This window comes from Cibotium barometz, chromosome 55, assembly GCF_041138505.1.
Source record: "Cibotium barometz isolate CiBa-2024 chromosome 55, ASM4113850v1, whole genome shotgun sequence".
In the NCBI taxonomy this organism is placed as follows: domain Eukaryota; kingdom Viridiplantae; phylum Streptophyta; class Polypodiopsida; order Cyatheales; family Cibotiaceae; genus Cibotium; species Cibotium barometz.
Window position 1 is genome coordinate 17,124,142 of NC_141100.1, and position 4,196 is coordinate 17,128,337.

Sequence of the window (4,196 nt, forward strand, 5' to 3'; positions counted from 1 at the left end):
CTTTAAGGCATCTTTGGGAATTTGGACATGAATCATTTGCCACCCATAGAAAGAAGTGATCTCTCACCTTTAGTTGCTTTGCCTATACCACAATTTATGCAATGTGTGTGTGTGTGTGTGTGTGTGTGTGTGTGTGTGTGTAGTATATATTACATATATATGTGTGTGTGTGTGTGTGTGTGTAGTATATAGCACATATATATAAATATAAATACAAATAAATAAATAAATAAAGATATATACATAGTTTGTGTGCTAGTTGTGGTATATATATAGTATCTATATATATATAATGTATATAGTTTATTTATATACTCACTATATAAAGGTTGAATGCTACACTTTATATAGTGTGTGTATATATATAATGTATATATATAATGTGTACTAATATATCTACGCACTATATAAATGATGTACTTTATATAGTGTGTGTATATATATATATATATATATATACTATTACATGTATATATATATATGCTATATATATATATATATATACATATATATATATATATATAACTATTACATGTATATATATATGCTATATATATATATATACACACACACATATACATATATATATATACATACATACATACATACATATATAAATATATATAATTAATATATATATAAGAGCTTGCAAAGAACAGACCATGAACGTAGTTGTTTCTCTTAATCCTAGCTTAGCTTAGCTTATACTAAGACTCTCTTAATCTTTTATACTATTACATGTATATATATATATATATATATATATATATATACATATATACATATAGTTGTTTGAAACAACTATATGTATATATATACATATATATACATATATATATATATATATATATACACACACACACATATACATATGAGCGTAGTTGTTTCGCTTAATCCTTTTTCACATGCTTAGCTTATACTTATAAGACTCTCTTAATCTTTTATATAATTATATAAGAGCTTGCAAAGAACAGACCATGAACGTAGTTGTTTCTCTTAATCCTTTTTCACATGCTTAGCTTATACTTATAAGACTCTCTTAATCTTTTATATAAGCTTGCAAAGAACAGACCATGAACGTAATTGTTTCTCTTAATCCTTTTTCACATGCTTAGCTTATACTTATAAGACACTCTTAATCTTTTATGTTGCTTTTGACCTATAATCGCTTTGCATGAACTGGCGGTAACTACTCCGGCTAGCCTTCTGTGGGTATCATTTACGCTCTATTAACGCATTCAAATTATGCCCTAAGCATTGATTGTAAGTCTTAACACAGCTATGATTAGTCAATTATGTGTAATTTAGTGAATTATGTGTAATTTTAGTGGTAACACTAGCTTGCACAGAAATATGATTAGTGAATAGGTCATCTTCGTAGTGCTTACACAAAGCTTGATTAGTGAAATATGATTATTTTAATGGAACGCTTTTGTTGCTTTATTATGCAGGGTGAGCTTTAATCGATTACCAATGATCATCACCGAACCGAGTTTAGTGACCATCACACCATATTTGTGGTGATTAATATGCTTTGGAGCACTGCAATATAAAGGCTGGAAACTAATAATAATGATATAAAACAATTAATTATGTATCTCCCAGCTTGACAACAATGAATTAATTGTTGGCACAAATGGGACATTAGAATGGGGTTTAGTGATAACAATAATCCATTGAATTATTGAAGGATGGGAGTTTTTAATTAGAGCAAGAACTGGTTTTAGAAAACCAATCAATGCAGGAGGTCTTTCCAATTATCACTAATACACTTGCCAATAGAGAGATTAACAAGGTGGGCCTTTGCCAATACCTCACATCAAAAAAGTGCATCAACATTAACGCTTTCTAATGTATCATCATTGTTAGAAACTATAGAGATTAAGCAAAAACAAATGACAACCTTCATGGTTTGCTTTTTGTAGATTATTAATATAACTTTGTGGTTTTTCTTGCTTTTTGTAGATTATTAATATAAATTTGTAGTTTTTCTTGTTTTTTTGGATAATGTAGATCTGCTAGGGAGCATATTTTTGCATGAATGTGGTATAGGGCTAAGTTATAGAAGGTGAGAGAAATGAAAGTTCTAGGCACTTTTACATCAGCCTATCTTTGGAGAATGATTACTTTCCAAAATCCCAAAATTCATTGAAATAATATTACCTGAAAAGTCTCCTCATGCCCCTCACATTTAGGGTTGCTTTTTGATAGACATCATGTCCATTTTTTTTGGGGGGGGGGATTTTGGCCATTATAAATACTTCCACATGACTGTTAAAAAACCAAAGATAAAAGGTGGAAAAACATGCACTATTTCTACTGAACTCGTCTTTTCGAAGGGCGACCGAGCCCACCAAAAATCATCCTTGCTTATAGTGTAGCTGAAATGTTGGTAAACAATTAGTGTCCTTGTAAGTGCAACACCACGGATTTGATTCATGCTCATTGTAGAGCAGATGGATGTTGTGAATAAATTAATCCACTACTTAGAAAAAAAGATCCACTACTTCCTCATACAGGTGAATGATTTTTTCATTTCCCTTTGGTGCTCAACTTTGGATAAGGTAAAGGGGGATCATTGATAGCATGATACATGTATTCAATCATGTGGCATACATGCACTAATATACATACATTATATTAGTGCATGCCTAGCTCTCACAATTTTTTTAAAAAGTTGGTATGTCAATAAATTTGCTTGAGACAAATGTGTAGCAATATGAAGAATAAGGAGAAATAATATTCCATGTAGCCAAATGGATAGCTAGTTTTACTACCAAAATGATCCCAATGATTATAAAAATTGCTCATATGGTCTAGAATTTAAGTTGTTTATTGAATTATTTGGAATTTAATGAAAGGAATGAACATGCTTTTTTTTGTGTGTGTGGGTGTGTGTGGGGTGGAAGATAAGATAAGTGTGTGTGTGTGTGTTTTGGATGGTAAGATGTGTGTGTGTGTGTGTGTGTCTATGTTTTGGATGGTAAGATGTGTGTGTGTGTGTGTGTGTGTGTGTGTGTTGGATGATAAGATGTGTGTGTGTGTGTGTGTGAGAGAGAGAGAGAGAGAGAGAGAGATGATAAGATTTGTGTGTGTCTGTGTGTGTGTGGGTGGATGATAAGATGAGATAAGAGGCTTGTGTGTGTGTGTGTGTGTGTGTGTGTGCTGGATAATAAGATGTGTGTGTGTGTGTGTTGGATGATAAGATGAGATACCCATTTTCCAAACACTCTCCATGACTGACAGAGTGTTTTAATGGTGTTTACTATTTAATAAAACTATTCAATTATACTGATTGTTTGTTTTGATTGTTTGCTTATAGAACTGGCGGCAAATGAATCCTCTGCATGGTGCAAAAACTCGGCTTGCAGCTTTGTGGGGGTCACATGAGATTCGAACACACACCATCTTGCCACATGCAAACTCTTGTACTAGGCACACTTGGTGCCACACTACTCGAAAAAAGCACTTACAGCAGATGAAGCCTCCCCACTAGCACAACGAGCATGGGGACCTTGCACAGGGGTTTATCCATAACTACCCACTAGGACACTATGTTAATCAAGTGATAATTCTAGCCTAACCGATACACAAGCCTCTGAATCATAGGTTTGTGAATTGGTTATGGTAGAATTATTGCTTTGATTAATATAGTGTATTAATGGGCTACTAAGGAGATGAATCCCAAGGTCCCCTCCTCCCTCATAAGATATCTTGGTCTTCATGTTCGTCCATGTGGCATTTACACTACCACCTTTCTCCTTGTGGCTAATTAAAACACTGTGTGGCATGAGTAGTAATTTTGAAGAAGATGAGAGATAAACACAGAGATTTGAGAACTACTTTCCGTTTTGGTCCTCAATTCATTAATTTTTACCTCTTTCTTTGGTGTCTTATTTATCTCTATGGTATTTTCATGACTCTAGATATGTGTTACTAGTGCCCATGCATTCAACATGTATGGCAAGGATGTCTAGGTTTTCACATATACACACACACATACATACATACATACATACATACATACATACATATATATAAATATAAAATCTTCGTTTAGGTCACATAAAGTAATGCCCAATGATGTGAGCATTCATTAATTAAAATGGCATTAAGCATTCAATTATTCACAGAAAAACTATAAACTATATACTTTGGGCTTGCATTCTTGTAAACTTTATTTTTGTCAAATTTGA

At 32.7% G+C, this 4,196-nt stretch overlaps 1 long non-coding RNA gene across 1 annotated transcript; it reads left to right on the forward strand.

The window, feature by feature from the left end:
• Positions 1 to 1,135: 1,135 nt before the first annotated feature.
• Positions 1,136 to 3,818, forward strand: LOC147607434 (uncharacterized). Its single transcript, XR_015264739.1, has 3 exons — positions 1,136 to 1,263; positions 1,452 to 1,492; positions 3,323 to 3,818. It is a non-coding gene; the product is annotated as an uncharacterized LOC147607434 (long non-coding RNA).
• The last annotated feature ends 378 nt before the right edge of the window (positions 3,819 to 4,196 follow it).